The following is an 11,132-nucleotide window of genomic DNA, read 5'->3' on the forward strand; positions in this document are numbered from 1 at the left end:
ACTACACGTACAGAATTATTATTTTGTTGCATTTCTTTGAATACAGTCTCAAATTCTCTTGGGATAATTGCTTAAATTTACTCTGAAGTCCAACTTTTAATATCAGTAACTACAATTTGTCATAAAGAGGTTATTGCTGATGTTTGTAGGCTGCCTCTCCACCTCAATTGACCAAATATGTTGACTTGTCAACAGAGTGCTTTGTTAATGTGACCCTCAGACAGAACATTTTTCTTTGTGCTTAGCACAAAGTTGTTGATATGTGATTTTAATTTGTGTCAAACTACAGTAACATTCACATTCTGCTTTATTTTCCACCATATTCTTTGGTTACTCAGCTAGTTCAAAACACTCACATGCCAAGATGACACACTCTTTTAACATGTAGTGTCATGCTTCTTTAGGGAATGAAATCTCTACAGGATTCAATTTAAAGTTACTTTTAATCAATGTTATATTCATACACTAAAATGGTGTTTGCTAACTAAAAAGGGAAAAGCCCTATATAGTCACCTTTTGTTCTTGCACAGCAGTATGGAATTGTCCATAAAACTATGTCTGATACTTTGGTGCCTTAGACCCCAGAACAGAGAGGTTCTAGCAAATGAGAAATTGAATCTTCTGGACCTACTTGGAGAAATACATGGATCTGTGTGAGTGATATCTTCTGTCCATTGTTTATATTAAATCTGCTCCATTAGGCTCTTTCTGCTTGCAGAAGCATGAGATCAAGTTTGCAGGTGAAGACGTCCATACTTGCACCACTTATTAGTTATTACCCCAAGTGTACTTTTACAGTAGGACTCATGGCCAACAGTGAAACAAGCAGTTTACTAAATGTCAACCGTGATGGTCTGGCTTCAAACAGTAGCAGTACTTGAGGAAACGAAACAATAGTCTATGAGCAAACTGGCAACATTTTTTGAGTACTTGAAGGATTACAGTTCTGTAAATTTGTCTAAATTTTAGAATTTGAAATGCAGAAAGTAAGCACTTGCATTTTAAGGAGGAAAGTACATTGGTGCTCCTATCAGTAAATACTCTAAAATGAGAGGTTTATAACTGTTAGTAGTAAATACTGCACACTTTCCCCTGTACCAGAATGAACACAAAGCCTCCAAGAGCACAACAATTCAGCAAATTTCTCCTTTGTTGGCATTTCTAAATGTTGGAGATAATGCGCAGATTTCAAGACGAGCACCTGGGATCCAGTTTTGCAGCAGAGAATGGCAGGTAAAAATGGAGGTAGCACAGAAGGACCCTGCCGTCTTACCGTACACTTTCAAAATATATTACTTTTAACATGAGGCACACATGTACTGTGACAGCACCCACATGTAGAAGTCTGTCCAAATACATCTCAGTGCACCTCTCACAGGAATCTAGAGCGAGAACTGACAGAAAAGGCTAGTCAAGAAGGATAAAGCTGTTGCAGCAAATGTCAGGTGCAGGCACTGCACGCACTTAGGTGTATGTCAACACCACAGCCATTTGAATTTGCTGTGCCCTGATGTTCGTTTGCACACTACTGGGTTTTACGTGCATGCTACAATATAGGGCCAAGAGTAAATTTAGCACATATTGGAGGAAATTTGGGCTTCACTGTGGCCAGTGGTAGTGTTGCCACTGACCTGTGAGAGATTTCACCTGCTATGCTTTGTGGGTACCACATTTTCATACCCTTAGCTATCCCACTGTCTGTTGCTGAGTGCTTTACTCATGCAGCAGCTGTATTCATACTGTTTTCAGCAGGGAAATTCATCTGGCCTTTTGAGGTGTTTTTAAGGTGGGTAATAGGCTCTATGCATTTCACATGCTCGTATTTTGTTTTTAAATTTGTGCTCTTTCAGTTCTGGAGCCACAGGCTGTATCACAATGAAAGGTAAGACAAACATGGCACTCGAGGCTCCCTCCCCGCCAAAAGCATTGCCGATGGATGGTGCATTCATTTCTACTGCTGATAATTGACTATATATTTCCCACAATGTTTTTATTGTATTTTACAGAGAAAAGTAATAAAAATAGAGGCTGTATCACAATCAAAGCAGTGTTTCCATTCCTTGGGCAATATTTTTCACTAACCCAAAGGAAAACTCCTCCCCACCTTTTCCTGGTTACTCTGCTGAGTATATAGTTCTCAGTAAGAAGAAAACCAGATGCCACTTCTATATATAAGATGGCAGAAACCAGAGAGGCAGAACAATGGGTCCCAGTTCATGGAAGGGCTCCCCTGCAGCCTTTGTATTCTTTGAAGTACAATATAGACATGAATGTTTCTAGAGAACATCTGCAAAGACCCTTTGATACATCATCAAGCAGATAACTATTTGGTAGGTTTGTGTGTGTATGCGTGTGTGTGTGTGTGTGTGTGTGTGATAAACAGCCTGTTTAGATAATGTACGGTGTGAATTACCTGCATTGTCAATGCCACGAAAGATGTGTGAGCACATGCCATTTATGTGGCCCTAATAACAAGGCAAGTGCAGCTTCACAAGTGTTAAACAGACCTCAAAGCTATGCTTAGAGACTAGTTCTCGAAGGAGAACTAGTTACATGCCAAGCACATGCAATTCAGTCATCCTTTTGGTGGTAATTAAGTAACATCCTACAAAGAACATAAAAGCGATTAATCAAAGCAAGCATTCATTTCACTGTGCTGTAACTGAAAAGGATACATTAATTTCCTCATCATTTCAGGAAGGGAAGAGGAATGAATGTCTAGGAGCTTTAATATTCAATTTTTTAGCCCCATAGGAATTAACTTTGTGGGAAGAGGGGAGCCATCAAAAAAAAAAGCTGATGTATAAACAAAGAAGCTTTAGACTTGGCAATATACCACCACAAATGTCTAAAAAATGGTCTATCTGGTGTTATATCCTTGCATTCAGCAGAGAACAGAATTACAATGTTAAGGAGGGAAGTAGACTATGTAGATATCTTTAACTTATGACATGTTGGATAGAAGGAAGATCTTGGCTTGGGAAATTAAAAGGCTGAACTATTTGCAATAATCCAGGGTTGAATGTGTGCCATTTTTAAGTCTTTAACATTTTGTTTTTTCTTTTTTTTCCTGAAAGATACTAATAGTATGGATGAGATGATGCTCAAAAATTCCCAACCAGATGTGTCTCCAAACTTTCCCAGAGATGAAGAATATTCAAATATAGTTTGGTTTCAACCCATTATATAGATAAGTTTGTTTTATAGCTGGCCACAGCTGTGAAGTTTGGATTCGGATTCGTAACTCTCCTAAGCTTTGAAGACTATAGTCAAATCTGTGGTTTTGAATTTCAGTTGCTTGTTGTATCACACTGTCATTCACATCTGTTTCACGGACAGCTCAGTGCAAAACTCTGATACCAGTTTCAGAGTCAACAAAATTGAATCTCAGAAAGGCTATTTCTCAAGCATACTGTTCCATATGAGCAGCGACAGCAGCATATTGCAGGTCTCCAGGTTAACAATTCTCTACATGGCATCTGAGGGCCATTGGTGACCCACCACAGAGCACTGGCTGATGGGTCACAGGTTGTTGGCTCCAGTGCTGCAAAGCATGCTTTAAATACTTCTTTCATATTATGTTTCTCTGTGAGTGATTGCTGAGGCTTCCCACAGGGGCATTACATGATCCTGTGAGGAAGGAGAGAGAGTTGCTGTAACTGCAAGTGGGATGAAATCAGGTCCTTGAGGCATTCTCTGAGGGCTTACCTGTATAGAGTGGTTGCTGTGAAACAAGCTAGGAAGTGAATTTACAACACCTCAGCTCCACAGGTGGGCACTCTTAACATGCAGTAACAAGAGGGAAGGTACTCCATGTTGCAAACCAGGTGAACTAGTTTGCACAACGGATGTTCCTGGGAGGATATAGTGCCGTGAGACTGATGTCCTACAGTTTCCCTCTCTCGTTTATTCTGCAGACGGACCTTAAGGTTTCAGCCACACTGTAAAAATAACAACCCACAAATGTCTATCTGGGGAGAGTGTCATTGGTTGTCACCATGGTGTACACTGCTTCACCAACTGCAGTGACAGAGCCACCCATGGTAAATGCTGGACAACTCTTCTGACCTGTTAATAGTTGGCAGAGTATTTGATGACAGTTGCAAGAATCTGATGCACAGCAGTATCCTTTACAGCAGTTTAATCTTTGTCATCAAATCCCCCAACAGCCATGATTAATAGCAGCACTTGAGCTTGTTTTGAAAGTTGTGTATTTGGCAGCTATGAACTTTGATCTGTGGTTTCACTTTAAAGAATCGTTATGACACAAACTTTTCCTGTAATCCTTCCATCTAATTAAACCACACACAAATACTATGTGGGGAAATATGATGCTATTGATATAAGCAGTGTGTTTATTACAGTATTTTAGGCACTTTATTAAAGTGGATAGTTGTTCCCAGTGAGATAGCAGATAAGCTCCTTAAAAACAATAACATCACCCAGAAAGAATATATAAGAGAATTTCCCAAGGCCAAATTCAATTAGAAACTTTCTTTGTTGATTAATACTGTACCCTTGATCCCATTAAAGGTGTAGATGTTTTAACCTGAGCTAAAATTACTAGCATTTAATGAATGCAGCCTACTAATGTATACTTTTCCACAAAAAGTTTGCCTTTGTTCCAGAGAGTCAAATGATTTCAATGTCTAATAAGATATTATCTGTGTTCTAGTAATAGATTGTTCAGTATTTGGGTGAAATGCAATAGGAAGGTATTCAAAGATTCAGGAAAATATGTCTTCGTATAAATTATAAATATTTTAAACCATGAAACATCCAACTTTGTGCACTTGAATCAAGCCTAAATCAGACATTCCTTACTCATCTCTATCCTGCTGTACATTGTGTGGTGAGATTCCCATCAGGTAGAAAAAACTCATATTTTCAAGCCTAGAATATGGAACAGGTTGCTGAGAGACGTTGTTGAGTCTCCATTCTTGGAGATAGATACAAGCCATCCAGATAGGGGACCTGAGCAACCTGTTCTAGGTGACCCTGCTTTAGCAGGGCAGTTGGACTAAATGAACTCAACCGTTCTGTCATTCTGTAATTCTGTGAATATGAACTATGGATAAGAGTATGAGTAGCGACATTTTTTAGGGCTGAGGTGCAGGATTGCATAGTCCAGACTGAACTGACTTGATTTGAGATTGTATCTTTCAGTTCCCTGGTACCTATGCAGAACAGGGACTCTTCCTCCATATCCAGAGTGTGAAGAATGGTTTTATGGAATTGCCCAGAAGTTTTGGAGTTTCTCCTAATTGGCCCAAAGTGTGATCTTGATGCCATAAAGCTGAGACATAGGAAGGATATAAATCACCATCTTGAGATGTGAGGGAAAGGAAGATAGCTTCTTGGCTAGTCATGGCTGAATGATCCTTCCAGCTAGTGATACAATCTGAACAAATGGTTTGTACTGTAAGTTCCTATGGTTCTGGGCCACCTTGGCGTCAGTCGATCATGTGGCTTCAGCTGATAGAAGAGTTCCTGCAGCTGCCAGGTCTACCATTATTTATGTTTGCTGACCACCTGATCCCTATTTTTTTCTGAGTAGACTTTCAGCCAGTTGGCTCTTGCCTAAAACATGAGTCCTGTCAGTACTGGTTAAGCTCAGTGACCATGGTGTGTGAGTCAGTTGGAAAAGAGACAAAGTACTGAGTGTAATAATTTTCCCAAATTGTCTCACAAATTTCCAGAGACTTCATATAAATGTAGAACAGCTGAAGCAACATGAGCAACCCCTTAGGGAATTCACAGCTGAGCGCCCTCGAGCAGAAGGAATAGCTGCCCATCACCACTCTCTGGCCTTGATCAGAAAAGAGTGAAACAGGACTGCTCTAATGCAATTCCATTGCCTCATGCCAGATTCTCTAGTCTTGGTATTAATCCCTTGCGATCAGCTGTGTCCAAGGCTACCACAAGACTGAGCAGAATTAGCAGGGACATTTGGCATCTGTCCATTGTCATGAAGAATGATGGATCAGGAGCCAGAAATGGCCTTGACTTAACCTGCTCCTGAATAGCTGAACGCAACTTACTTGAGCAGTTGTCCTCTCTTGACTCTCTGAAAAAGCAGCATACAAAACATATTCAGGTATCCTGGAACCCTCCTATGTCTGTATAACCAGTGCTGTGAATGACAGTAATTGGCTGGGCAGAGTGGAGGTGTCACATTATTCTCAATCAGCTACAAAGTCTTGTGGGTCTTAGGGTCAAAATATATTTCATATACCAATGGAATAAAGTTTTGTATGAAGAACTTATAAAACCTCGTGAGGACTTTTTACTAGATTAAAGGCCTCCTCTTGCTCTTATTGAACTCAATGGGAATTTTGCTACCAACTTCAAAGGAAGTTCAAAGGAGCCATGAGGGGCTGATTTCCACTACTACATCTGTGCTTCTGCACACCAAATTTGCATCTGGAAGAACTGTGTTTTAGTTGGTTTTTTGTTGCTGTAGTTGTTGGCTTTTTTACTACTTGCGAGTCTGTATAAGCACAAGATCTGCTACATGTATATTGTCTGCATGCATGAGCAAATAGCTCGTTTCTATTATGCAAAAATCATTCATTAAACATTGCACACATGCCTTTAAAAACATTCATTGAGCCACCTCATCCAAGTGTCATGGAAGATGAAAATCCTTAAGCACTTCATGACTGGTAAAGCAGGTTCCACTCTAACAACTGTCGACTGCATAAAAAACAAATCAATTATAAATGAATCCTCTGCAGATCTTCTCATGGGCTGCAAAATTGAAAGCTTTAGTTCCTATTCTACAAGCAGAAGTAGAGCAGCCTCAAGACAAGATTCAGTTGTCATACATAGTTTAACATTTATTTTAACCTAAGCAGCGTTTGAGCACGTAATGTTTCATTCCTCCTCTACAGCAGTTTGCAGAGAATGAGATGTATCAAATACATGTAACATACCGAAGTGTTAGGTAAGAAGGCTTGTACTCATAGGAGTATGAGTTAAGACTTCAATACAATATTGCAGAAGAAGATATGAAGTTGTTAGAATGGGGGCACAATTTAAAATGCAGTGATTCAGTGTGAATAGGGAAGTGACCTTGCAAATGCCATCAGTTCTGTACAAACCTTGTGTGCATTAGAGGTTCCTTGAGATAAAATCAGATTGAACCCATTTCTATGTTGCTAATAACATGCTCTGTCTACTTTACAGATGAGACTTTGCTGCTTGGAACTTTCCTTTTAGGGATGATTTCACAAGCTGCAGATCTTCACATTAGAAATCACTTCTGCACTGTGTACTTAGGTATTTCCCATTCCATTATTGGTAGTTATACATTTTCTATAAGCCTAAATAATTCCACTATTTCCTTGAATTTTACATACTTCTGATATTATAAAGTACTATCATAACCTTCCTCAGTAATCTTGTAACCAAGTCAGGTGCATTTAACTCCTTGAACCTTCCATGTTAGAAGATTACAGGGAACTCAGAAGAAAATTTGTGGCTGTGTCCACATCTCTGAGTGAGGATGTGACAGAATGCAAAGTGGTCAGGTCCTCTCAGCCTCTCAAAGGAAAGGCTATGGAGAAAACTGCTCTTCTTGCTCACCCACACCAGCCTGGCTCTGTTTCTGGATTACTCAAAGCATGGGCATGGAGGAAAGGATTGCTGAAACTTCGTAGAAGATGACTCCAGCTAAACTGGAAAGCATTTAAGGCAGGAATTAGACATCTGTAGGAAGAGATGGTCTGTCACCTGCAGACTGTAGAATAACAAGTAGGGAGATTTGGTGAAAGGCTACATAAGCTTGGGATAAAGAGCAAGGGCAGCTCCATAAAGCATCAGGATATGGTTGCTGATGGGAATAAAACCAGTGTTCTGACCTGACTGATGTTTCTTTTCTCTTTATGAAGAATGTATACTTATGGTCTCACACTTTGAGGCTAAACCAGTCAACTTTTCAGAATAGGTTTAATACATTTTGTTGTATTTGAGGTCAAAGGGCTTTTCTACAGCTGCAGCTCGGTCAAATAATCTGGACTTGTTGCAGGAATTACTACTCAGAGCTCTTATTTGGGTCAGACGTAGGTTCAAACCAGCTGTGACAGGGATGCTTTCTGGTGCTGAAAGCTAGGGAAAGTGTCCCACACTTCCTGGGAGCTTAGCCCTGGGAGGTATATCTTGAAGAAAACAGATTTAAAAGCTGGCCAATAAAAAATGACATTGGAAACCAACTTATATTTCATCCAATAATCATCAGAAACCAGAAACATCCTATATCATGGCTGCAGTTGTGCCTGGTGTTGATTTTTTATGCTTTCTGTAACTCTTGCTACATGTTCAGGTTTAGTTTTTCAACATCTAACAGTGATAGGGGCGTTTGAAGGGATGTAGGTAGCTAGATGTAAGAAAAAGGAATGGAGCAGCTAGTGTATTTCTTTTCATTAAAGAGACCATATCTATCAAACCTGAGAAGGACAGTGGCCTGTGGACAGGCACTGACAAAAAAGCCTGATTTGGAAGCCCAGATCTTTTAAAAGATGGAGTTTGCACTGAGCAAGAAGCCTTTACTGTCAAGAGCGAATGAGTAGGCTGAAGGGATATCTGTATGTACGATAGATGGATGAACATAAATCAGAGCCCACAGTATCATGAATGTGCTAAGCTTGTCAGTCATGTTTTTCTGAGAACCCTTGGCTTAGAGTGCACAGATGAGAACATAGCTCAGGTCCTCATCTCCCATTTTGACCTCATAGGCAGATGTTTCAAGCACAGTGCTTCGTACCATTTCGTCATAGAGCTCTATGCCCATCGGACCTGATGGGCAGATCCTCACTTTACATTAACAGCAGCATTTCGGGATAAAAGAATCAGTAACTGAAAATACAACGCTGAATAGTTTCATTGCTAAAATTAACAGCATTTTTCTCACCTTTATACATCAGACTTTTTTAAGCTATTCAGACCACTTCTCTTTCACTAGGAGTCTAGTATGCACCTCTTCCCCAAAATGTCAACAAAAAGCAGGAAGTGTGTGAAATACCTATACATTATTGTCTACCCTTTAGAAACCCAGAATGCACTCTACATATGTAAAAGCACAGCACAGCTCTCTTCAATAAGCAAAACGACAACACATGTATTTAAATATCAGAGCCTGAATGGAGTCTGCTTCTTTTCCCACACCTCTGTAAAATCAAAGTTTGAAACCCTGTAGGAGCTCTTTTAAAATATCCTGGCTTCCTTGCTGCAGACCATATGTTGTTTCAAAAACCAGGACTGCAAACTCAAATAATTGCATGACTTGCATTCTGTCACTGTAGACTGTGCTCCACTGGCTTCAACTGGCACGGTTTGGTAGCTGTTACAGATGCCACAATTCATTGCTTTGAAGTCTGCACATAAAAAAAAAAAAAAAAAAAAAAAAAAGGAGGGAGGAAAAGAAAAGAAAAAAAAACTTTCAAAAGATTTGCCTTGACTTTCTGTTATGAATAAGTCGACATTTTGCAACATCTGTCATAGCCTCTGCCACTTCAGCTTCCTTCCTCTGCCTAAGCTTACGTTTTTTGTGTTAATTATGGAGCAGCTGTGGATTCATGCCCTGAGTGAGTGAAGTGATAACGGCAGGTAATCACTGTCCAGAAGGATCAGGACCGTAAGGTGTTGCCTTGCTCCTGCTGACACAGGGTAGGGAACAGAGATAGCCTGGATATTCTAGTAGAATCTGTCTGGGAGCAAGTTATCATTACAGTGGTCTGCAATAGCCTGTCCCTGTGGAAGAAGCAGAAGTTGTCCATAGGTAGCCTACAGACACCCCCAAGCTGCCTCCCAGCAGTGGGAACCAGGTGTTATGGACAACTTTGTGCTGAGTCAGGGGGGTTCCAGCACAGGCATGCAGCTGATCTTCTTCCTTGCTTGCTATTTGGAGGCTCAGAGCAGGTAATTCATCAGCTTTTAAGCATCTCATTCGGACTAGTTCAGGTGTTAGCAGCGCACAGAGTAAGCCTTCCTCATGCCTCTTCTGTTTATTTGGTTATTGATCTTCTTTTTCCTAGATGCATTCTGTATAACCTTGTTCCACTGTCAAATGACAGAACGAGAGAACATTATGTCCATGTGACTTGCTACCTGCCTGACTTAATGCATTTTTGAGAACAAATATTGCCGACAGAAGACAGTATGAGTATCAGAACATTAAGGCTTAACAATTAAAGTACTTGAGCACTAAGGAAAAGCACTAGCTACCTTCACTTTGGCAACTTCAGCTGGCCCCTCTGAGAATTTGCAATGTGATACCATTTTGCCTGCAGTGCAAGCTCCCCATTAAAAAAAAAAAAATAGTGACGCCAGCCCCTCCTTGGCACGTTGCTAGCAGGGCTCCCAGCATAGTGCTCATGCCAGGGGAGGTGCCCTGGCAGTCTGCAGGGCTCCGGCTGTGCTGGATATTCACTTTCTTGTTCAAGCTCTACAGGGAATAAATCTACCTAGGTTGTTTTCAGTTCTGAAGTTTGAGGCTGGAATCCATCACCTCAGAGGCTGCTTCTCCCAGTTTGGTGGTGCATTCGATCAGAAGCATCTGTAATCCCTGTAATCCACTTCACCTCGCTTGCCTCCTCCATGGAGGATGGGATGAGAAAAGTTCTAACTCCATAAAAGCACGTAACACTGCTTGTGACCCAGCTTAAAAGCCAGAGGACGGTGTCCTTGAAGCTATTAAGAGGAACTATGTGACAGCTCTTTACACTATTATTATAAGTATCAGCTTCAGCTTCCTTATATTCATTTCCAGGATTTTTCTTTCTTTTTTTTCTTTTCTTTCTTTTTTTTCTTGTTTTTTTTTTTCTTTTCTTTTCTTTTCTTTTTTTTGGTAATAATATCCTGAGCACTGCACTCATCTGGTTTAGCTGAGGTGCTGCTACTGAGGTTTTTTTTCCCTCTATACTGTTGGTCTGTTTTATAGAACATGGGAAAAGGGTCAGGGCAAACATAATTAAAATGCCAGCACATGAGCAGATTTTGTCCACATGTTCTTAAGATCTTGTTGTTCTCGAGTTTGCTGTTTCTATGCACCAGGTGTTAAGACCCAGTAGTGTTAAAGGAGTTTCATATTAAAAAAGTATATTTGATGTGGTATATTATTAAAGTTGAACTAG

Source organism: Rhea pennata, chromosome 3 (assembly GCF_028389875.1).
Source record: "Rhea pennata isolate bPtePen1 chromosome 3, bPtePen1.pri, whole genome shotgun sequence".
Lineage (NCBI taxonomy): Eukaryota > Metazoa > Chordata > Aves > Rheiformes > Rheidae > Rhea > Rhea pennata.